Source organism: Thermobia domestica, chromosome 8 (assembly GCF_964235325.1).
Source record: "Thermobia domestica chromosome 8, izTheDome1.hap1.1, whole genome shotgun sequence".
Lineage (NCBI taxonomy): Eukaryota > Metazoa > Arthropoda > Insecta > Zygentoma > Lepismatidae > Thermobia > Thermobia domestica.
Window position 1 is genome coordinate 189,306,097 of NC_137461.1, and position 26,186 is coordinate 189,332,282.

General features: G+C 34.9%; 1 protein-coding gene and 1 long non-coding RNA gene across 2 annotated transcripts in view; one reads left to right on the top strand and one right to left on the bottom strand.

The window, feature by feature from the left end:
* LOC145693381 (gamma-interferon-inducible lysosomal thiol reductase-like protein) overlaps positions 1 to 26,186 on the top strand; it is a 400,077-nt gene that overhangs the window by 346,198 nt on the left and 27,693 nt on the right. The window lies entirely within an intron of this gene.
* LOC145693382 (uncharacterized) lies at positions 4,363 to 8,221 on the bottom strand. The gene is made up of 2 exons (XR_014132765.1): positions 8,181 to 8,221; positions 4,363 to 4,868 (listed from the first exon to the last, which is right to left on the bottom strand). It is a non-coding gene; the product is annotated as an uncharacterized LOC145693382 (long non-coding RNA).

A 26,186-nucleotide genomic window follows, 5' to 3' on the forward strand; every position in this document is an offset into this window, starting at 1 on the left:
AAATTAATGCACATTAAAATCCATTCGCCATGTTTGTTTCTTAAAACAACGACACCTGTACCATAACATTCACATTAGTGTGTATAAGACTGTGCGTGTGTGTACATGTGCCATAGCAAGTTACCGAGTGTTGTTTGTCCGGCAATACCCCGCGCAGTTTCCGGGCGGCAATATTTTACGCGTCCCGCGTCGCGAAAACCTTTTTTCGGCCGCAAATACCGCGCGGCGCGTACCGCTCGCGGTAAAAAACGCGCGGCGCGTACCGGTCGCGGTAAAAAACGCGCGGCGCGTACCGGTTGCGGTAAAAAACGCGCAAAAAAGGTATTTATTTTAGTAATATTATTCATTTTACCTATTCATATAAAAATATACCCTTTAATAAACATATTTCCAAAGTTTCAAAAAATTCGACGCCATATTGTTTATGCAAATTCATTAAATTTTTATTTTCAAGTTACAATGTTCTAATCTGTATAGTAATGTTCCTTAGGTCCTAACGATTAAGAAAATATCTTTCTTTTCTTTCTACGACCAATAGTTTGGCCAAAAAAGCGAAAAAATAAAAAACTGTACTTTTGAAACACACTGTATATAAATTTCAAAAAAATAAAAATTGTTCAAATGTATCGTGTAGGGTGTCTTTCTATATAGATTTTGACCTGATAAATCGATTTCTGTTGTCCATTTTCACCTACGATGAACCGTTTAGGATTTATGACCATTTAAAATTATTTTCAAGTTACAATGTTCTAATCTGTATAGTCGTGTTCCTTAGGTCCTAACAATTAAGAAAATATCTTTCTTTTCTTTCTACGACCAATAGTTTGGCCAAAAAAGCGAAAAAATAAAAAACTGTACTTTTGAAACACACTGTATATAAATTTCAAAAAAATAAAAATTGTTCAAATGTATCGTGTAGGGTGTCTTTCTATATAGATTTTGACCTGATAAATCGATTTCTGTTGTCCATTTTCACCTACGATGAACCGTTTAGGATTTATGACCATTTAAAATTATTTTCAAGTTACAATGTTCTAATCTGTATAGTCGTGTTCCTTAGGTCCTAACAATTAAGAAAATATCTTTCTTTTCTTTCTACGACCAATAGTTTGGCCAAAAAAGCGAAAAAATAAAAAACTGTACTTTTGAAACACACTGTATATAAATTTCAAAAAAATAAAAATTGTTCAAATGTATCGTGTAGGGTGTCTTTCTATATAGATTTTGACCTGATAAATCGATTTCTGTTGTCCATTTTCACCTACGATGAACCGTTTAGGATTTATGACCATTTAAAATTATTTTCAAGTTACAATGTTCTAATCTGTATAGTCGTGTTCCTTGGGTCCTAACATTCAAGAAAATACCTTTCTTTTGTTTCTACAACCAATAGTTGGCCGTCAAAAGCAAAAAATGTAATGTTAGAACCCTACATGTCCACCCACCACTGTTGGCCCCCCACAAAAAATTGTTTAATTTTATCATGTAAGGTGTCTTTCTATATAAATTTCGACCTGACAAATCGATTTCTGTAGTCCATTTTATCGTACAATCAATCGTTTAGGAGCTATGCCCATTTAAAGTTATTATACGGAAAAAAATCTTAGTCTTTATGCATCAACGCCACCTATATACAAACACGTGTCAGTACCATTCATGCTTTTGTGCGGTTAGCATCACATCGTATGCGTCTCGTCTTATTTAAACAACCGGGAATGCCTTATACATTTACCGACGAAATCATTTTGTCGTTTCCCGTCTCTTTTTCCCTCCATATATTAGTGCTTCGTATATGCTTCAAACATCAAACAAAACAGTTTATCCTAGGTAAGTATCATCATTTTAACATTTCTATACTTTACATGTGCTTTTTAGTACACATCATAACATTATGATCTAACTTTACATATTTAAAAAGAAAAAAAAATAGTCACTCAAACCCGTTTACATATTCAGTTAAAATTTCAATAAACGCATGCATATACCACACTGATATCAACAGATAAATTATTCGTTTTCGTTCATGTATTTGTTTTCTCTTGGCTTACACAAACTTGCAGTTTCTGTGTTCAACATCACGCTTTTTCCCCTCCTTTTAAAAGACCGTAAATTCCGCTGCATTCAACTAGGAATAAAAAAAAAAAAAAAAGCCTGAAGCAGGTTAACCCCGCGCCTTCCCCCTGTCTTCCGCTCAGCAGCACACGTATGCATGCTTCGCTCTACCTCTCTCTCTCCCTATCTTTTTGCTCGTGTCTATATTGCTCTTACTCTTCAAGTCAAACAACAAACAAAATTTCCCCCGCACGTCTCCTCTCCTCTTACGCACCCAACGCATTTATCCAAGCTTGCTCTCTCTCTCTCTCTCTCTCTCACGCACACTATTGGTCTTTTCGTCAAAGTACAAGCACCAAAATCCTCCCACCCTCTCCTCTCCTCTTACGCACCAAACTCAATTATCCAACCTTGCAAACATTCTCTTTCTCTCTCTCTCTCTTTATCGCATACACTCTTTCCGTAAAACACCCTTCCCGTCTCTATTGCTGTTTCCTTCAAACTAGAAACACCCCCTCCCACCCTCGCTTCATAGCATGCATTCAGCGTATATGCATGCTTCCCATATTATTTCTCTCTCTCTCTCTCGCTGTCTTATGGTAGGTAACCTATCCGTTCACTATTGGGCTTCTTGGTGTTTTAAATCCCCTCATAAAAACCATTCAGGAAATGCGCAGCATTTCTGGTTTGCATATTTCAATCTTAAATTTGCCGTAACAACGGTTCTATCTGACATTTGTCCAATAAATAAAAGCAAACACAAGTCATTTTAATATTCCCATTGATTTTCGCTTATAGTTAAGGAGCCATACTTTCCATTTAGGGAAGGACAACAAACGCCATACTTTTAGGAATTATTCATTCATTATCTAGGATGTTAAAAAGTAGGTAATAGACTGAGTTCTTGCCCTTGTACTTAAAGTGTTCACGTAGTGCAACAGTAAGATGTATCCTCATGCACGAAAGATGACAAGTAGCTGTTCTTAATTATTACCTCTTTTTCGTTCATAATAACGCTTACAAAAACTTTTAATTCAGCTTTATTCTTAACCAATTGGATTCATGCTGTACTTTATGCAATATTCATTTTAATATTCCCATTGATTTTCGTTTATGTTATAAGTTTCACTAGTGAAAAATGTACATAGGATTTCCTTTTTTAAATATCATACATATTCAGTGAAGTCTTGTACACATAATGATTTTTTATGAAATATTTTTCAAATTAATCTATTAAAATGCAGCAATCAATGAAATATGGAAATAATCCCATGGAAATTATGAGTTATATATCAAAATTTTAAGTAAATTTTCCACTTAGAAACAAACTTGGTCTTGATTTTCAGTGTTCCTTCAATCAAGATCAAAATACGTTACCAATACATAAGTTATAAAGCTTCAATAGTGTTTTTTAAGGGAAACAAGCAAAATTATTTTAAAAAACGGGTAGCAGAAAAGAGGTGAATTTTATTTATCTTTCTTGTTCTTAATATTATTATTATTTTCATTGCATATAAAAATAACTAACTAAGTCTATGACCTATGGAACCCAGAGGTTCACACAAGCTCTTCACTGACTTCTATCCGTACCCAATTGTATACAATTTGTACTTTGTATTCCAATTTTTGCGAAATTCATCTTAATATTTCCTCCCATTTGTGCATAGGTCTTCCTAACGATCGTTTTCCTATAAGTCTACCAGTCAAGACTTTGAAAGCATTCTATTAAACCTATATGACATGCTCACCTAAGCCTCCTAGACTTGATAACCCTAACAATAATGGGTAATTCTATAAACTATGTAGTTCCTCAATATGAAGCTTTTGCCAATCACCATTCTTATTCCTCTTAGCTTCCTAGAATTCTGTTCTCAAATACTTCACTCAGAGTAAGAGATTATGTGTGACAACAATTTCAATGCATATAGTTTACGAAAAAATTGTCTTTTTTTTTCTTTATATGAGTATAAAAGGAAAAAGTAGAAGGAAAGCAATGGATAGGAAGAATAAGATAAGCATAATTTTAAAGAAACAGAGTCAAAATTATTTTCCAGGTCTGTCAAATGTATAATAATAATAATAATAATAATAATAATAATAATAATAATAATAAATATTTAGATAGCTGAGCTGGATTCCAGCTTGCACGACCTAAAATTTGTCTTTTAATCAAGTTCAAAAAAGCATCTTTAGTCAGCAATTGGAAATTATATTTTCAGCAAAACAATCTTAAATCCCTGTGAAACTAATATTCTTTGCTGGGTCTTCCATAAAAAATTATACAATACCTTACTCCACTCCATTTGTTAGCTGAAGTCTTCCTACAATCCACCAGAAAACTGAAAGAGAAAACCATAAAAATGTGGTCGCTATAAAGCCTTCCAACCACCCAAACAACCAAGTAACCTTAAAACCTGATTTTTCTCAGTTCAAATTACCTAAAGTAATCATATTGGAATTAATAAAACACACAAATTATATTGTCTAATCTAATTTTCTTTTTTTTTCTTTTTATTTCTTATATTTACATTTTTCTTTTTCTTTTTTTTTACATTTTTCTTCTCTTTAATTTTAACTTTTCGACTGCTTCCACCCGTTTAACAGCCAATATTAACAATTTAGCTGTTTCCTCATCCAAGGGAAACAGTTCCCAGAGATCATCTTCTTCTTTCTTCATTTTTTTTCTTTTTTCTTGTTCTTGTTCTTCGCCCTTTCTTTTTTCGGATTTGTTGTCTTCATTTGCAACCGCCAATAACATTGCGTCTATTTCGTTAAATGAGCCAATAATCTCGAATGATGTGGATGGTCCCTCCATTCTGCAAAAAACAAAAATAAACACTTATAAATATCAAATAATACTATAAAATTTCAGATGTTATATTTAAGCAGACGTGCTGTTAAAAATATATTAAAATAAATATCAGCTTATTTTTATGTCTCTCAATAATTCATTCAATCAGTTTACTGTTCTATTCTCAAAATAAATAGCTACTGTACATTGAATACTCAGTTATCACTCTTATACTTATTCGTTTAGCGCCTATAATTTGATCTGTCAAAGTTATTTCATTATTTAAATATCAGTTCTTAAAAGTTGAATCTTCAATACAGATAATGACTGTAAACAAGCTGCTATTATTTATTTATTTTCCATCAGTAAAAAAACTCTGGGGATCTAAGTTACCTAAATTATGATTATAAGGTAATTTACCTATATTTCCAACAAAAGTAATATTTCATTCCTTCAATCATAAACATTCTATTTTTTTCTACAATTTTATCTTACTTTTAAAAGTAACCTACATATAAGTGTCTACAATACCTTAAAAATTACCAGTTTGAAACATATTCTAACAAAATTACTTTGTAACCCTCCCAACAAAAAATTTCAATGTCTGTCTGTTTTTTGCCTACATATTCAAAATATCAAATAACATACGTCCTTATTGCCATTGTATGAACATATTCGTATCATTTATATAAAATTCCACACAAATTAAGCAAAAGTTTTTTTTTTCTAGGAAACATTTCTATTTACAATACTACCAAGATAATATTCAGTTATCATTACGTTTTTTATTTTACTTTTTCCATACAAATCCTAAACTAATTTCCTCTAGTACATTTGGTTCATAGTTCTGTTTTTTGCTTAAATCATAATTATAGATATTTTGCCTTTAATACCATGTCACTTGCCACAGCTAACAAGCTTGTATGCTCCACGGTCCTCCGCTAACCTTTTCGTTTTTACGTATAATCTTTTTGTTTTAATTTCAGCCATTAATTGTAGTCTTCTTTGCCCCCTCCCTTTCTTTCTTGTTAATATACCCTCTAGAACATTCCTTAACAAGAGATTTGGTTAACTAATCTTATACTAAACAATATTATCATCATAATTTTTTCGGAATGCTTCCGTTTCCTTCCACATCCTTAATGATCATCTTCTTTTACCCTGACTCGCATTACCGTGCAATATAAAGTGCTAAGTGCCATAAAATCAATTCAATATTTTCAATAAATTATTATAAGAAAACAAAATCCATTTTTCCTAAAAACTATTCTCGTTCATAAGCTCCTACATTTCTAAGCGGTTAACGTACGCGCATTTGCCATAGGTAACCAGCGTTTGCTTCCCGTGGCAAACTCATGTGGTGCCCATTGCACGTAAAGTTGTAGGTCCACGTCTCATATTCCATGGCTGCACAAGGAAACGCTAAACTCAAAATCAACTTAACTCAACTGAAATCTTCTTTATACATACATTTTAAATACGGTCATTTGATTTTTCCATACTTATATTAATATAATATAATTCATAAATTTACTTTCAGTCTGAGTAAATATTTTAGCCCCGCAATGCTTTTATGTTTCCTGTATTTTTATTTTTTATTCTTTCGGACATAAGGCCAGTTACATAAAGCTATACAACAGGTATAACGCCATATATATTCCAAAAATAATAATAATATTTAAGTCGCAAGCACACGCCGTGAAATAGTGATATTCCCAATAAAAAGTCCATATGGGTATTAATTTCAATTAAATTTAGGCATTAAAACATTTCTCTGTACGTTATTAGTTAAATCTATACTAATATTACACATGCATGGTTTTGCCCAATTCTTTAACTAACAAATATAATTCAATTATCTCTTTTCCAAAATAATTATGACACACTTGCACCTACATTACCAATTTTCATGTCATAAATGTTGGTGTGTGTTTCCAATATTAAAAAACTGTCATTGCCAAACTGGTACTTAATAACAGTCTGTTTTAAATCCATGGCATTTTTACGTAACCTTCTATCTACACGCAAAAATATATGGCAAACTACACTTTTCCAATTAAGCTAGCGGTGCATTAAACGTAAAACAATTCAGTTCAATTCAACACATTCACTCAACTAATTTCAATTGCACATTATCTTACATAACATTGCTTTTGTTTTTCCAATTCATGAATTAACTAAAAGTTTATATTTCATATCCTCTTTCTAATAATAAATTCCAATATTTATTAAAGCCAGTTTGCGGTACCGCGCGCCTCCGGTGCTTCAAATCTCTCATACAATCCCAATCCGCAACAAGTCAAATTTATGCTGCGCAAACACCGTATGCCTACATTTTGTCGGGGTTCTCCCGCTTCCTCCCATTTTTCTTCATTCCAACATTTCACTCATCATCACCGTCTCCTTTAGCCTAACAGAAATACAGAGCAACGGTGTGCGCCCTAGCTACCACGTCACTGTAAAAAACCATGTAAGTACTCTCATCATGCATTTTCTCGCAATTTTTCCCTTTCATCCCACACTCTCATTCCACCATTTCATCCATCTCTCATTATTACCCTTTACCCTAACCTGCATAAGGGTAAAACGTCAAACTTAAAAATTTTATTTTCTATATCATTAATAAACTTTTATTTTTGCACCATCTTGTGCTTTTTTCTCCATATGTTCCAACGGTACCTCAATGTTATAATGTACACCTCTGGTGCGTGCAATCCCTCCTTCAATTCCCCGCAAATTAACTTTGTGTTAAACATCATTCTCTTATTGGGTTTTCACGTTTTTCTCTCACTATCTTATTCCAACAATTATTGAGTTATTATTTATTTGCCTTAATCACGCGTCAGTCTTAGCATAACTGGTATAACCGTGGGACGTTAAACTTAAAAATTTCATTTTCTATCTTTTCATCGTTTCCTCTATATATGTTTCAACGGTATCTCTCATGCGTAAGGTCTTTTATTTAATCCCTAGACATGTAACTTTTTAGTGGACAACATCGTGTTCGTGAGTTTACTCGGGGTACTTCCTTTTGCTCCTACTTTCTCATTCCACCAATTCTTCCAGCATCATTCACTTGCCTTAATCACACATCAGTTTTAGCCTAAAGGACATAATCGTGGCACGATAAACTCAAATATTGCATTTTCTATGTTATTTATAAGCTTTTATCTTTCCAGCGTTTCCTGCTTTCCTCTCAATAAAACTAGGCTACACATACTATACTCAAAATGTTCGCAACTAAAACTAATCTTTTCCAAAAAGTCAATTAAACATAATAAGCTTCACAGTTTTCCTCTCTTAAGTTTAAAAATAAATAAAATAATTTATTTCTTACCTCAAATCTCCAAATTTCTTTCAAAACGCTGATAAAAAAAATCGATCCAGGAAAAAATCTAAAACAAAAATAAGAAAAAATAATTAGTATAAATTCAACACATCCTTCACAAGCACACAATATCATTCTCTCTCTCTCTCTCTCTCTCTCTCTCTCTCTCTATATATATATATATATATATATAAATAAACTTTAATAAAAATTACTTGGGTGGTTTAGAATTAAGTTCTATGCTATTATATAAATTTAAAAATTAATTCCACCATCAGCTTTTCAATATTTCTCATTTTATTTTTCTTAAAAGTCAATAAATAAAAATAATATTATATTCTCACTTCAATTATCTATAAAAGTTAAGTTCTTTCGTTATTACTTTATAGAATAAATATAAAAAACAAAATTCAACTTACCTTCCAAATATAGATATTTCCGGTCAACTAAAAACTCCTTTCCTCAAATATTAAACACAGACGAACTAGCACAGAGTAAGTTCTAAAATACAACTAAGCGTGTTCTCCAAAACAACATATTTATATTTTTTTCACAAATAAAAGATTCAAACTAACGCCAAACATTTTACGCTTTCTTTTCTTTTCTTTTTTTTTTTAAAATCTTAGCGTCCCCTGCAAACACTTTCGTCCAATTACTGTATGTCTTAAAGCAAAATTCTTTTAAAACACTACCCCCTACAACTTCCCTTCAATACAACACAAAATTTACGCAACTATCTCTCTACAAACAATAAATTCACACATAAAAGAAACTCTTTCCCTTAAATACAGCTTGTAGCGTCTACATAATTCACAATAGCCAAAAAAATACAATACACTTTTGTAGGTTCTGCAAAACGAAAACGAAACCAAAGGTTGCCTTTTTCAGTTTTATTATCTTATTCAGCACTGGAACAGCTCTTTTCCCTCTCTCTCTCTCTGTAAGTATCGCACCATACGTTAACATAATTCTTCAATACTAAGGCGTTCAGTTTTCGTGCTTCAAGTCTCAGCTTCAGTCACACTTTACACCACATACATATTTTAATATATCTATAATTCACGTTATACACTATCCCATCTAACGTAGCAAAGGTTCAATCCCCGACCCAATCAATTCAACTTTATGGTAAACAAACACCGTGTTCGTGGGTTTTTTCGGGATTCTCCCGTTTCCTCCCACTTCCTATATACTTTTAAGAGCTTATTTTAGCTCCCATATTTAGTTCAAACACATTAGATTGTTCAGAGTTTGTAAAAAACAAACGAACCAAAAAATAATCATCGTCTCCTTCACCTTAGCCGTACACGCATCAAAGGTGCGCGTCCTAGCTACTACGTCAATATAAAAAAAGCATCTAAATACTATCATCTTGCAATTTCTCGCAATTCTCCCATTTCCTCCCACTATCTCATCGTCTCCCTTAGCCTAATCCAAATAACCATGCAACGTAATCTTAAAAATTTCAATTTCAATATTCCAACTACAAAAAATATAAGTTTGTAAGCATCAGTATTATACACAAATTATTCACTAACTTCATGCCTCATGTAGCGTCGCTGTTGAAACCAAAGCAAAACTAACATCAAGTCAAGTCAAAATCCATTCAATTCATATTGTGTTCCTTCGAATTTTCATGTATCTTCCTATCAATTTTAATCCAATTATCACAACACTAATAAAATATTTATCTTTAATGTATCAAACATCTATGTTCCAATCCTCAGCTCACAGCATATATATTTTCCCATATTTTATTCTATTTTTTTTTTCTCAACTATAATATAATATCAAATCAATCATGTCTCTTCTCATCTGCATCTTTTCAACTATATAACATAAAAATTCAACTAAATTAAAACTTCAAACAAATCCATAACCCCGAAATATCTAAATTTCTATTGCAAATATTATCTTATTTTCCACGTAAGTTTCTCACACTCCTTTTCAAAACTACAAAAATCCATTCATGATAGTATCCCTAACTTCAACAATACTTTTTTTTCTTTTTTTCTCACTCTGTTAAACCACTGGTATAATAACAATCTTACTCACAACCTGTCTGTTTTCGCCCTTTCGTTTTTTCACAAAAAACAAGTACAAAGCTATTCTTTAAAGTTAACAAGAATCTTTTCCAGAAAAAGGACTTTTTTTCTTTCTTTCTTTTTTCATTCTAACAGGGCATGCTAAATGGAACATTTTTCTGTCTAAGTCAGAAAAATCTTTTTTTTTCTTTTCTAAAAAAAGTTACGTTCAACTCAAAATTACAGGGGGTCCCATCCCTCAACAATAAATGTCACATACATTTTCTCAAATAACTTTCTATATCCCAACAACTTAAAAGATCTTTTTTTCTTTCTTTTCTAAAAAGAGTTACACATGCACGTGTGTCGCAACCAACATAACAATTTCTCATCCACACACAAAAAAAAAAAAAAAGTTTCGCTTTCTATTGTAGTAATTTTAACTATTCCCACGTTAATTTAAACTGGTCCTTTGGTCAAAAGGACACTACACTTTCCCTATGCATTTCTATGCCGCGTCTCTCAATATGGGGTAATGTAACAACTCTCACAAAGTCACACGTAACATTTTCAAGGTATTTCTTACATTCTCTCTCCTTCAGTATAATGAGCGGTACCTCTCCATAGGGTGCATGTTACAGTGCCCCCAATTAACCAATGTCCAGAGCACAGTACACCCCCACCACCTCCAAAAAACCTGGAACACACACATACAAGCAGGTGTCTCCTATTTCTTTCTTTTCCATGCATTAGAAATTACAGGCCCCCAATCAAGCAATGTCCAGAGCATAGTTCGCCCTCCTCCTCCAAAAAACTGGACCACCCAAAATTACAGTACACCTGTGTATATGTTTCTTTCTTTAGTACACATCAAAGAATTCTCTCCCTACCCATGCCATTCTTAGGTTACATGACTTTCTCACGTCCTGCTGTTACACTATTTTCAAACACCCATATCTCACTTTCAACTCGTACTTTCTTACTTCCTTAATTGACAGAATGATGGCATTACGTGACACTTACAAGAAGCTTTTCTTTGATGTTTCTCATGTTTCTAAAATTTATTTGACGTGTCTCTCTGCCTTCCAACATTTAAAGTATTGTGCAACATCCATATGTCACATTAAATTGACACTTTGTTACTTCCTTAATTGACACAAAGATGAAAATACGTGACAGCTTCAAAAGAAGCATCTGCTACGATTACAATGGTGTTTGTCGGCTATCTATTGTCTATAATACCTCACACGAAGGTTACATATCCCAATATGACTACTATATATATATATAAAATATGGGAACGGTCTTACCCGTCCCCCCCAATGTTGAAGACAGATTTGCGCCGATGACTTTACCTACCTTAAAGCAGCCTTCCCGTAGTGTTTTTAATGTTGATACAAAATCACTTGACCCTTCTTGCAGTGGAACGGAATTAACACCACGAAAAAAACATTTGAAAAGGAAGTTGTTTGAAACAGAAACCAAGTGTATGGAATCCAGGAAGACGATGAATGCCTTGTACTTGAAGAATAAACGTCTGGGGAGGGGGGGTGAAAGTATTCAGGATATTGTGCTAAATCTTAGAGAGAAGTGTATGATAACAGAAGCTACTTTAGAAACGTTGTTAAAATCGATACCCCTCAGTATTGAAGGTAATGCAGTGGTGAAGTCGCTCTTGAGTTCGTCGGGTAACAAAAAATTCGATCCGGCTCTCCGAAGTTTTGCGTTAACACTTGACTTCTATTCGACAGCTGCATATGCGTATGTTCGTAAAACATTTAACTTTTTTTACGCATCCACGGACTTTAAAAAAATAACCACGCGGTTAAGGAAGTTACGAACTTTGTCGCTTAAACGATTTCGATTTACTTCCTTTGCAGCGTGATATAACCTAATATACAGTACAAGAAGAAATGCTACAGTATGTTTAATCTATGTACACATATCTTTCTCTTTCTGAAAAGTCGAATTGAAAACATAATCCTTAGTAGCAATGTTAGTTGGCCCACCGTTGGGGATTGAGTGGGATTTGGTCAAAACGGTGGGTGATGATAGGTGCGAGCTTATAGCGGAAAACTTACGTTGGCCCAACGTTGGTTAAATGTATGGTTGGCCAACCAATTATTCTGGCCTTCACGCAACGATACTAGAATGGGCTGTTTTCCCAACCAAGAAATACGTTACTTTAGCGTTGGCTAAATGTCGGTTAACCGCTCATTTTGTTGGAAAATGGGCGGGGAATGGTTTGGGTGGGAAATGGTTGCCAAAGCGACCACACCTGACGTTGGGTCAACGTTGGTATGTCGCATCGCCACCATTCTACCAACGTTGGGCCAACCGATTTTGCTACTAGGGATAACACAAACAACCATAAAATAGAAACATATGTATGCAGTTTATTGAAGCTGATATTGTAGCACACTGAGTTATTCAGATCGAAAACTAGAAAAGCTAAATTATAAGTCAATTTATATGGAGTTTATATGACTTTTTTTAGTCGTTACTGTTCTTTTCTATTGCAAAATAGTCCCCTATTTTTGTTTGTTTTCTTTTCATTTTGGATTAAATCCAATGTGCTTCAACGTTGCAAAGCTTCTGCATAAATCATTAGCGGGACCTGTTCTATTTTCTCTTGTGATTCCTCTCCATCTTTACTATCTTCAGACACTTGACAAGCAGTCAAGTGCCAATAGCTGACAATTGAGATGGTTAGCTTTAACCTTGAGGATTTTCCGGAATTAGTAAAGCTCCTCACTGATGAAAGGAGTCGATATAGGCCTAGCTAATTGTTTCACCAAAACAGACAGGGTAAACAAATACGTATAACCATTTCCTGAATTCCTGAACGTGCTTTTCTTATTCACACCTTCCTTCACCACCCTTTGTCAATATAGTCTTCTGGCCATTGACCTCCCAGAACAAGTCGTGGGAATCCATGCTTGACAAATGTAGAACATCTGCCTCTCATATGGGAATACGAAAGAGTTAAGAAAAAAAGAGAACGGTATTTTTGCATGGCCATATATGCAGGTAAATTTATCATCATAGGGTAAACATTGCTTCAATGTGGCCAAATTCCAAGATAGATAGGTGGCCAACTTACAGAGTAATAAGTAACGAATGGCCTATGGCAAAAAGGAAGGTTCAAGACGAACTAGGCCAAGAACTTAGAGAGGTGGCCAAATTAACAGGTTTTACTGTACCTGTAAATCTGTGGGTGGGAAGGAAGAATAATAATGAAAATCAAGTGTTTGTTATGTAATATAGCACCCTCTGTGTAGAGAAATCAATTAATGCGATTGTACATAATAACCTCCTTACGTCGTGCCTATTAAGCTTGGGGATAATTGAGAGTTGACGTAAAGAAGCCGCTGCCACTCATTATCTGAAATGAGTAGGTACCGAGCAAGTAGATGTTCTAGCGAGAGGATAATCACAGAAACACTTTAATTCAATTAAATGTCATGTATTTGAAAAATGAATGTCATAATGTAAGTGTGTGGAATATTGGATATGACCTAATTGTTCAGATCACAGTATGTCAAACGCCTGGAGTTTCGGTCACGAGTAACCCACACAACTGAGGTACAGAGCTAGGCGGAGATGGTAACATAGAGGGGCGCCCCATGAACAGATTTATATAAATTTTATAAATTCATTGAATTTTATTTTGGCTTTTAAAATTATTTTTTAATTTGTTCACAGTATTAAGCATACACAGTTACAAACAAAACGACTAGAACGAAATACTGTAAATTATGCATAGCAGAGAAAAATATTATAATTACATTCAACAAAAATGTGAAAGTATGTATGATAGACAAATTACCAGTAGCCTACCTATTCCAGTACAAGCAAAAGGGAAAGAATACCATTAAATACAATTGTATGACCTTATTATATTTCACAGCATGAGTAATCGTTTAAGATCTCTTGAGCTTTTGGCTTTTTCTCTTCCAATAACATCGTAATCTACAGGAAAATTCTGGACATATTCAGTATTAAGGAGCACTTAATTTTCCAGTAGACTTTGCCCCAAAAGTGACCTCAATTTTGATTTAATGATCTTAAACTTAGAAAGTAAGTATTCGCACTTTACGGGTTTAATTGGAAGAGCCATATCATATTTGTACACACAATATTAATTGCTATAAGTGTTTTTATTTAAAATCAGGTCATGCAAGAGTGTAAACGCACAATGTATACAACCCTGGATTCAGCTGATCCTGGTTTTCACCCCATTCATCTTCATTTCCAGAATCAGCTGGGCACTGAGCCACGTCGAAATCAATAGTAGACGCATCCTGCAGAGTCTTGAAATAATCGTTGTAGTGTGTCGCAAATTGTTTCAGTTCACGTGACAGAGTTTCTTTACACACGTCTGAACTTTCTCCTAAATTTTTCAGGGCTCCATCTCGTAATCTATTTTTCTTTATTTCTTCAAATACTTTTGGGTCCAAACAGGCACAATCTTTCATTAAATATTCACTTCGAATAAACATTTCCTCAACACTTGTAAAATCAGTGTCACATATTCAGTAGAAGGTTTCTACTTGGATCTTCTTCCACTGGCCTTCTTCTTGCAAAGACGAGTCTTCATCAGAGCAGTTTTCATCAAAAAGCCCTTTTTACGTTGCATCTCAGCATCTACCCTGAGATGAAGTTCGTTTTCATCCTATTCTCTGTAAGATTTTCCGAAAACATTTTAACATTTCCATACAGGTGAGGAAATTTCTCTTTGAGTGACTTTCAACTTGTGGGATCATTTTCCATGCCATTGAGTAGTTCATATTTGTGGTCAGTAGGTAATTCGAAGTTTTTGTTGTAAGCTCAAATAGCTCTGTGTAAAGAGCTTCTGTCATTAGAGTTTCGAATTTCAACCACTTATCTCGTAAACTTCTTGCACTGGCTGTATTTCCATCAAAATCACTGTATATACTTACTTCCTGCAGTACACTGGTTACACCATGTAACACTCATTTTGTCCTTGTATTATAGTAGTGATTTTCTGTCTTGTTACCTTGAAAGTAAGTAGAAAAGGTGTATTTTTTCCATGAAACTTCGCTTATGTAGGTAGTAGCATCGGAAATATGGATTCTGCCCTATATTAATGAATTTATATGTGCATGTTAACACGTTGGTTGGGTTAAGTTACATTAAAATTTGATTTAAGAACCTGCCAACACTGATTGAGAGATTCGCGGTAGAAGCAACAGGTGTCACACTGAGCAGAGTGTTTTAAGCCTATTTGTAAAGATTTAAAGGCATGTGTATATATATTTATAACCCTAATATATCCTGTCATATTGGAATTATGTCACTGCATGCCTTTCTTGTTTAAAAAAAAATCGTAAAACGTACCGTAAAACGGGGCTACTTTGACATTTAGGGTTACTTTGACATAGAGTGGGGCTACTTTGACAGATGAGCAATTCGTGCTTCCTGTGAGAATTGTTGCATATACTTTCATAAATAAAGGCTGATATGGTGTCCACGGTGCGAATTGCCGGAGGGGATGAGGGATTTCTCCCATTGTATTTCTACCCCCTCTCAATATCCTTCCTGTCCCCCAATATATAATATAAGGACTTCTAGATCCGCCACTGTTTATTCCCTCCAAAAATGAATAATCTAATTCGCACTCTGACGATATAGAGAGTGGATTCAATATGTCCTGTGCAAAAAATGGGTGTACGGGTTTTGTAATGGTGGATCACAAAATCCTCAACATGCTTGTTACGACTGTGATGTTGACGACTAAAGGCGGATTTTCATGCTCGCGTTAGAACGGAAGCATCACATGTAGCGTATTCACCGTAAATTATTTTCGTTTTCATACATCCGTGCGTGTATTGCGCCAAATTACTACTCCCTAGCTAATGCGCATGCGTAAAATAGAAAGTTTGCGACTTCCGCCATGTTAGTCAGTGAATACAATAGTGTACGCGCGCTACTTCCGTCAGAATTGAACAAATTTCTACTCTGACGCGAGTGTAGCGCGCCATCTCCGATGCGTGATTTCATTGGCTGTTTAGCACAATCGCTCGCAACTCACGGAGGTAAAGGACACATGAAAATCCGCCTTTAGGTTTTTCTTTCCATTGTTACATGTAAAGATAACATACCGATACATATGTAATTATGTTAAAAGTAAAGTAAAGTAAAAAACATAAAGTAGAGTAAAAAATAAAGTAACAATGTAAGGTAAACCACCGTGTATGTTCAAAGTAAAAGATGTTAAAAGTAAAGCTTTAGAAAAACTTGTATAGTGGTGTATAATGATGTACCACAAGAAAATAAAGATTTCGTGCTTATCAAGTATGCAGCATACCGTACTTTACACATGACGAAAACAGTGTTTTATACACTTTACATAAATTCCACGTCAAAATAACTCAATATGTTGAGTAACTTTGACCTTATGTACCAAATACATAAGATGTCAAAGTAGCCCCACACCCGGGGCTACTTTGACCGGTATTTCTTAATTTCTTCCCGCCAAAACTTACTTGTAGAAACTTAGGTTTAGTAGTGGATGTGATAGCCTAGATACCTATTGTTATGATGAGAATAGTATCATTCATTGGTTGCAGAAAGTGTCCCGTGTACACATCTAAACTAGTCCAAAACCTGTCAAAGTAGCCCCGTTTTACGGTAGTACTTTCAGCCGATTGAGCAAATAAAAGATAGTGAAGACACACAGTAGTGAGGAACACAATCTTTTCCGAAACAGTGTTACCAACCTATGGTAATTTTCTCTTGACAAGTAATTTATTTTACTGTTTTACTTTATGAAATATGAGTACGAGTAATACAATCGCTCTATAAATTTTATGTTTCAAATGTTAAAATGTACATATCCACAACAAAATCTATATCCAAATTTGTATATTTCAGTCATGTCGAGGTCTATTCATTCTATTTTGTCTGTAGAGAGTTTATAAGGACAAGAGCAAAAAGTTATTGTCTCCAAACGTCCTTGAAATTTTGTGAGATGGATAAATCCTACTTTGGAATGCCAGTGAATGACCAAGATAAATCATGGGTGCTCCCATGTTGTCTGTGACATGTGCAAACGTACATTGGAAAATATTTATGATGCTGCTTATTTTACGTTACACATGAAGACTTTGTTTTAATCAATTTGGAAACGTTATTGAAAAGTGTGTTCACCTCATATAACATACCTAAAGTGGTAGACGTGTAAAACAGCATTGCCAAAGTTCTCTATGCAGTTAACAGTAAAATCATTCATTTTTCTTAAAACTTATAATTTTTGTCTACTTTAATATCGCAAGTACTGCAATTAGTCATTGAACATAATTTTTTTTAAATGACAATATTTCTTAAAGAACACTGGTAGTTTTCATTTTTTACTTATTAATTTCCGAAAGTATTTAGGAATATTTCTGTTTCTACAGGTTAGCAAAGAGGGAAACGACGATCAATGAGGTTCGCTATCCCTAGAGTATGCAGGGAGCCCATGGACCACACTACAAACTGTTAATTTTGTATGGTAGATCCAACAGTGCGTTGCAGAGGCAAGAAATTAACTCCACGGTTCTATTCTAACATTCCCCCTTCAATTGCGCCAATTTCACATTCAAACGAGTTACCCATCGCCACTCCTCCCGTGGAGGATATATCTGTGTGTAGAACAGGAAGTGCAATCTGATAGTGATGAAAACATTACAGATATGAAGTACAAAGATATGTCTAATAGACAACCGTATTACCCTAACCAAGCAAATTTGAACGATCTCATTCGAGATCTAAGTCTACGTAAGGATGGTTGGATAACGTCTTCTTTCCAACCTAAAACAGTGGAACATAATTGATAAATCAGTAAATGTAACCGCTCAAAGGAGATGATACGGACAGTTTTGCAAATTCTTTTGCATGAAAGATGGATTGTACTTCTGCCAAGATATAATGTTTTACAGATACCCTTCATCATGAAAGAGTGACTTTTATTTATAGACAGCTCATCTAGAAGTCTAAAGGTTGTGCTTCTGCACAATGGAAATAGGCACGCGTCTGTTCCTGTGGCTCATTCCGTCTCTACGAAGGAAGACTTTAACAAGACCTTATTGGACAATTTGCTGTATACAAGATATGGTGGCAAGTAATAGGGGACTTCGAAATACTTGCCTTACTAATGGGTTTGAAGGGTGGTTTCACGAAATTCCAGTGTCATCTGTGTTTATGGGACAGTAGGGAGACAGATGCCCACTACCGGAAAAAGTACTGGCTACAACGGGAGGAGCGCTCTGTGGGAACACATAACGTAAAATACAAGCCACTTGTGTACCCTAAAGTGGTATTGTACCTAGAGATGCAAGAGCTCGGAAAAAAACCGGCTTTTTTGAAAAAAAAACTCGGTTTTTTCTGCTTCGCTTTTTTGCTTGGGAAATTTTGGGCTTTTTTCAAAATTCTGCTTTAAATCGATAAAGCAGACTTTGTTTCGCTTCTCTATAACACAAAAAGTCATTTAATTAGTGGTTGATGCCGATAATAATATAAAACCTCGAAAATAAGCCATGAATTTCGAAAAGATATTTTAAACAATTTTACTTCAACATTTTTACATTATGAATTCCAAAGGATTAACCAATGTATATAATTAAAAAAAAAATATCCTCCTATATACAAAAGTAAGCAGAGTTGGCAAGAACCATGGTTGTTTCTGAAAATGCCAAAAACCCGTTTGGGGCAATTTAAACCAGGCTTTTTTGGGTTTTAAACCAGGTTTTTTAATTTAGATATTTTGCTTTATGTATTTATATTACATATTCACAGAAATAAGTTTGTTTCGCCTTGGTGTTATTATGCAACAACGGGGTTATGCTGGAAGAGGTTCCATAAGCTTAAAGAAGTCCGGTCAGTAAATTTCTTAAATTGAGAAACTCCCGCCCTAGCCATCGGGAAAATCCCGTCATTCTTTTAAATGTAAAACAATAACAGGAAAATCCTGTAAAATTTAATTTGCATGTAAAATTTAAAGGTCAACGTATTATAATCGAAACGCTAAAATCGAGGTATTAAATTACAAATTTAGTATGTAGATATCATTGAAAGTCCAATCCAAGCTCATGTTGGAAACTACGTAGGCAGTCGATAAATTTTACCAATTTCAATCAATATATTTAAGCAACCTTGACTTATTTATAAAACATCCATTCAGGCAAGCAGAAATATATAATTTGGTTTCGTTTCGTATGTTTAGGCTTAACATCCTTACGTAATACCGAGGTTATCAAGGAGAAGACTTTCGCTTAATTGACATCCGAAAGAGTACTTGGTTTACACATGAAAGAAGGGTTGTGGTTCGACCGGGAATTGAACATGGGACACCTTGATTAAAAGGTGAAAAGGAAATAAGACTAATGCAGATGGTTTGACATGTGGAAACGTCACCATGAAGTTCACACGATTCGCATTTTTGTTCTTTTTATTTTTTTAGTTTAAACCAGTTATTTAAAAAAAAAAAAAACAGCTGGTGTAAACGAGCCAACCCTAACAGTAAAAACTTCTTTTTAAAAAAAAATATACAAATAACTAGCAAAATTGTATGTAGTATTTTTACTTCAAAATATCCCATACCCTCTTTTTGAAACAAAATAAAATTAAAATAAAACAAGAGAAATACTTAGATTTATATGATACAATTAAAGGCTGCACATCTGGAACTTTTGGTTCTTTATATTCTTGAAATTCTACAGTCAAGTTTTTTATAACCCCCATCAAGGGCGCCCATCAGGGGGATCAAGGGGGCGCTCGCCCCCCCTAGAGGAAAATGTACTTCAGAATATTGAAAATCCAATAGAATTTTTACATTAGTTACAGCAAAATTTGAAACTATTTTGAAGCGTCGCTTATACTTGCCCCTCCTTGGAAACCACAACATGGACGCCCTTGACCACCATCACGATTTACCCAGTCCTCAAGTTTTCTGAATTTTTAACAAGAGGGATTCAACATATCATTACGGAACTCCCCCCCCAAAAAAGGACTACGGAATATATTTAAGTTAAGCTAAATACAACTGCACAACAAACGTGACTGAGTGGTTGGCTTTTGCGCTTCTATCGGAAAGTCCGGGATTCAACCCAGCATTCGACCATTCTGACAAAGCCTTCCTTCATTCCATCTGTGAATGCAGAAATCGTGCGTGTACTGGCCGAGTAGGAGTGTAGGAGTTGGCCTACTTCCTTTCTTATTGCTTTTAAATCGTTATTATTAGGTCTACTAATTACCAGCAGTGACGGTTTTGCGAAGGTTAGAGGATCGGTCTTTCGGACTGAAGCCTGTTCCCCAAAGTTGCGGAATGTCTAAAACGAACGAAATATCCATTAGTAGAACTAAACATTAGTAGTAAGAAAACCCCTCCCAAAACACTTTTTTAAATTCGCCACTGATTCTCAGTATAAAATGATCTTCAAGGTTGTATCTGGAAGATTATTGCTAAACATATAAACGAAACGAAATATTAGTTCTGCCTGTACTCATAAACTTCAAGCACCTCCCAAATAAAATTAGGACTTTTTAGAAAACGAAACAATCAGAGAAACCCCTCCCAAAGTACTTTTCTAAATCCGCTACTGATTATTTGTATAAATTGGTATTCAAGGTTGTATCTGGAAAATTATTACTAAATCATTACACAACTACATTATAACAGAAATGTAGAAGTACGGTTTGACGGACATATTGAAAAACGTATGCTTTGACGGATATATAGAAAAACGTAAGTTTAACTTTTGTGCTAGAAGCTAGAGTACTAAGCTCTTAGAAATGAAACACGGATGACAAACTAAAATGATCTAGAGAAGAAAAAAAATGTCGATAACTCAAAAGTTAAAATAAAGTTAAATAGCCTATAAAATTGCCCTCAAATACTACATTCTTCATGTCAGCTTTAATTAGTAAAATCTGTGCTCCAGCCATTTTGATGGTGAATTACAGAGCTAAATATGGCATTCAGGTCATGGAATTCTTATCTAACTATAGAATATACTATAAGAAAGCTATTTGGATAGAAAAATCATGAAAATGAAAAAAGCCAAAATTTCCAAAATTCTCGTTTTTTTTTCAAAAAAGCCGGCTTTTTATGTGAAAAAAAACCATCGATTCAAAAAAGCCAGCTTTTTTGCATCTCTGTACCCCATCTACATATAAATCTTGGTATTAGCAAGCAATTTGTGAAAGCCTTGGATAGAGATTGTGACGCATTGAAGTTAATACAAGACATGTTTCTGCAGATATCACGTGCTAAGATAGAGGCTGCAGTGTTTATAGGACCGCAAGAGAGGAAGATGATCCAGTCCACTGAGCCTTCCGAACTGCTAACAGATTGAAAACGAGGACTGGAGTACATATTCAGAGCAATATGGCGAGCGCTTTCGCCAAGACACCTTCCGCCTTATGCAGAGTCGTTTTGACGTACGATTAGAGTCATACTAAACAACAGACTACTGCAGGAAATATACGTTAGTCGAACTCTTTAGTATGCCACTAATCACATATCAAAACGACTCTGCATAAGGCCCTATGACTTTCGAACAGCGTTATCAAGGACAATATAACTAGAACATGATGGGGGACTGCATCTGGAGCAGGGACGTAGTGTCCATTAAGGCTATAAGGCTTAGCCTATCCATTTATTTATACATCAGCCTCAAATGTTGCTTTTGGATATTGATATAATAAATTTTATTAAAATGGATTTATTTTATAAAACGCTGCTTAAACATCAAGCGAGTTGTAGCGAAGCTTCTTCAAGAACGCATTGAAGGCTATCGGCGGCTAGCCTTCCGCTTCTGTCATGGAATTAGGAGAATGGGGCGGTGATAATCACTTTCCCGCCACCCTCAGCAGACGAAAACTTCTTGAGCTATACACAAATTCAACATGATGCAACGAAAGTGGACGAATGTTGACGAAAGGCTAGCCTTTTGGGTGTTTGGCGAAACAAAAGCGACAGGATGCGGTCTTGTAAGTAAGTATAGAACAGAGACTATGAAAAATTTAGAACCTCACATTCAGTAACGAGTTTTGACCAAGAAAAAGAAAGAAAAAGAGAGAGAGAGAGAGAATAAAAATGTTATGTTATTATGAATAGTATTAATACATCAGGGACCTTATTGCGTACTGGTTTGAATTATCACAGTGTAAAATTTACATTTTAGTTTTCAATCATTGACATCTTGTTGTATTTTTTGCGTTGTGTTGCTATCCGCAAGTTTTTCGAAGATCGATACTGAAGACCTCAGATGAGGTATAGTTTCTTTTTTTTTCTTTTCTTTTTTTTTTATCATACTCTTAATCGAAAAATAGCTTTTTCTGAAAAAATCATCAATTGATTGTGAGCTACTGCTCCACTGTTTTCCATTAGTATGCTGATATGTGTTGTTGTGGGTGAAGTGCTTAAGTTTGTCTATGATTTGGGGAAGTTACACTTAAGATCGTCCTATAGCTATCCGTTTTTGTTTGTTTCTTTGAAACAGTAATACAGTGTTTGTGTGATATGCGAGTATCGCATATGTAAGGACAACGGCGTAACTAAAGTTTTGGGGGCCTCCTCGCAGACAGCGTGGAGTAGAGCCCCTTTTCTACTTCCCACTTCACAATTTGGGGCCCCCCTGATGGTCTAAGGACCCTTATTTACGCTCCTGTGTAAGGAAACCGTATATGTAAGGGAAATATGAAGCAGAACCACTCTTATACTTTTTCTTGCATTGTATGAAAAATATATTGCATGAATTAGCATTTTTCTATCAAGCATTACAGCGTAGTCAGAATACTAAGACGTGATAGTTCAAATAAGGGTGGGATAGTTTTTTTTTGGGGGGGGGGTAACTTAAATTAACTTTACAATCATATATACATGCAACAAAAAGTGCAAGTTTCAGTGGATTGGGCCCGTCTTAGCCACCCTCTAGCTACGAATCTAATTTCAGCCTACCAATTTCAAAACTTCACGCTACGTTACTGATCTGGAGTTAATTCGTGAAATGATGATACGCATCAACGAAAATGTAGGAAAAGGACACCTTTCCAAGGTGTACACAGGGACACATGGGTATATATGTAATAAAGGTACATGTATTAAAGGGGTCTACACTTTTGATATTACAATGTAGGTGCTGATGAACTTAGTAGCAAACTCCTTTCTTTCATTTCAATGCATTGTCTAATACATTTCATACCGTTATTGGTATTTGCAAACAAATCGATGTTAAACTTCCAAAAGCGAAGTTTCATGACAATTGTTCACATTTTCTTAAATGTTCGATGAATATGACTAAGGAATCAGCAATAGCAACTGAAGGACATTTGTTTACGTGTTGCATAGTGTTATTAAACCGTAATATTGCTGAGCGCTCGTTTTATAACTTCCAGTATGTCGTTTTCTCTGGTTTTGTGAAACCTAATTAGCAGTGGCGGGTTTAGCGGGTAGGCCGGGTAGTCAGTGGCCCACCCAAAAATTTTGAAAAATATATGAACGTTAAAAGATACAATAAAGAGTAAATATATTTTTCAGTATTTATATTAATAGTGCAGTAGATAATTATTTAACATATAGCATCAACCACTACTGTAAAAGTAATTTCCAATGCCATTAATCAATCAAATGCGTATAAGTATCCATAAGCGAGGGAGCGGGAGCGGGCCTATCTAAAATTAAAATCCTCAAGCTGCCCTGCTAATTAGCTTAACTAAGCTTTCACAAACAAAAGTTTTATATGTGTATCGTAAAACTACGCTAAATTGATCTAGAAGTGACACATCCTGAGTAGAATTTACTTGAATACTATTAATTCCAGCAGAAAAAAAAACTTTCCTACTAACAATAGTTTCCTGAATATTTTCCTAGTATAACTACTACCTTATTAACAAAAGAGTTTGGAACAAATGTAATTAAGAAACCGCGTCGTAAAGATTGCTCTTTGGCTTCTTTCTTCATTTTTCTTTTCGTTTTTGACTATGATTTATAGACAATTAACATGCTTCTTTAACAATGGATCATATTCAGCAATTAATAGAACTAACTCTAAGGAGTTTTCAAGGTTTACATTTCTGCCAGAGAGACAGTAGGCACTTTCCACTAGGATTGGCAATGTCCTGATGGCCGATGAAAAAAACCAATATCAATAATTATTCTCTGTACAACCCGACGTCTTTCTTCTGTTTCTTTCTTGTGGACAGTTGCTAAATAAGAATTCAGAAGCGAACGGATGTCGCCACTGCGTTATCAGATGTGATAGGGAAAAGAATTCTCATGACTTATGCTTACTTCATGTTTCTGTATGGTGGTTAATGTTATGTTTATGACCAACTTAAATCCAGTAACAAAAGAACTGTTAATGCCATTGGGGAATACCCCGGCGGGAGCTCATGTGGTTCGGATTCCACGTTAATCAGTGGGTCCACGTCTCACATAGCCTCGCTGCTGAACGGGACGTAAAACTCAAAATCAATCAATCAACCATTGGGAAATACATACAAACACTATAATACGTACTTTTGATTTCAGTATTATAGGACAACAAAATACGTTGAACTAAATATCTATGTGGAAGAACACAATAGTAGACGTTTATGATCAAATGGAAATTTTGTATCCTTGTCGGTGGATGATCTAGCCTGGGGCCGGGGTCCTAGACCGCCCAGTTTTGTGAGCGACAAAAATAATTTAAACTATTATTTATATATTTTGACAATTTATAGTAAACTCATGATCTACCTATCATAGCTTGGGTTCTGGCTGCTCTCCCGTCCTATACCTTCTACAACCGCTACTGATCCTTGTCACTGACAGGCTGTATAGGATGATTTTCAAGAAAAACAAGTTTACAGGCAATACTTTCGTTTCCGTCAGATGCAATAAATAGTCTTAGGTGGCGCACAGTATTCTCAGCAACATCATCTGTTGAACTTACAGAGGCACAATCAAGTTGATCCTCTGTTCCGATTTAAGAACTTTCAGTTACGAAAGCAGAAGAAATCTGCTTGCAGCCCAAATTTTTGGGTACTGAGATATCTTTGTCATTTGAAGAGGAGTTCGATTTATTTGGCAAAATGGTAGGATTGGTAGCTGAATCAAGAACAGAAACCGGAATTTCCGATTGATGAACTATAATTGAATAAAAATTCAGTGTCTGCAAAAGCTACTTCATCAGACAAAGGACCCTGCGCTTCATATTGAGAAACATTCCTCCTCTTAATTAACTGGTGCATCTGTACTTGAAAAAATGGCATTTTCCTGGTATCGACGGCAGACGTCTTCCTTTTTTCTTCCTCGCTCTTTTCTGCACTCCCGGACACTTCTTTTATTTACTTTACTATTACGCTGCTGTTCGAACTTTCATCCATCATTTATAGCCGAGTGAAAGTACTCTTATTTCATTAAAGATATCCCTTGAGTCTCGATGCTAACATTAGAACATTATCACAGTCAAATAACGCAACGAGAGATGAGCCATCGGCAGTCACAAGACATTTGTGATAATACTAGATCAGGCCGAGTTGTTACATATAACCTGGGATATCTGGCTGTGCTGGAACCCGTAACGAAGTGAGCACGGCGACTTGACAGTTTATAGCCTTTAAATAATATACGCAAACCTGCAATAACTGTTATATGATATTTATTATAAAGACAATAATGGAAATTTTAACTAAAATTGTCTTGAGTTCAATACAACTATTCCTATTTTATTGTGACAAAGAGGCGTCATAAGAGAGTGAGCGTAGGCGGAGATCTCCACCTCGGCACCCTGTCCAGTCCGACACTGGATACAGCAGAGATTGGTCAAAAAGTGTAAAACAAAGAACACATGAAATTTCTAATTTTACGTCCTACGATTATATTCTTTAGATTAAAGGAGACGAATTATTGATGAAAGTGAATGATTAAGAAATAATGGAATGAAGATGTGAGCGGAAATGGAAGAGCCCAAGGAATTCCATTAACACGATGTTACTCATC